The 260-nt window shown below is 38.8% G+C and overlaps 1 protein-coding gene across 1 annotated transcript in view; it reads right to left on the bottom strand.

The window, feature by feature from the left end:
• The window catches only part of LOC119593830 (serine protease 44-like), a 97,765-nt gene that overhangs the window by 9,591 nt on the left and 87,914 nt on the right, over positions 1-260 (bottom strand).

Genomic DNA, 260 nt, shown 5'->3' with positions numbered 1-260 from the left:
AACACTCCCACCCATTTCGAAAAAAAATATACTTGTAGGACATAAGTTTACAAGCTTTTTTCCGGGAGGGGGGGGGACGTAAACAAAAGACGGTAAGAGAAGTGCAAGACAGAGAAAGAAAGACAGGCCGACATACTTCCCTCATATATAAAGATAGTAAAAAAGAAAAGAAGGATAAATATCCAAATATCCCCTAGCCCCATGAAAAAGAAAAGAGAAAGACAGACATACGGACAAAATTCACCATGAACTTCGGATAG

The sequence above is a fragment of the Penaeus monodon genome, chromosome 32, assembly GCF_015228065.2.
Source record: "Penaeus monodon isolate SGIC_2016 chromosome 32, NSTDA_Pmon_1, whole genome shotgun sequence".
NCBI classification, from domain to species: Eukaryota; Metazoa; Arthropoda; class Malacostraca; order Decapoda; family Penaeidae; genus Penaeus; species Penaeus monodon.
This window is presented reverse-complemented; position numbering and strand designations above follow the sequence as displayed.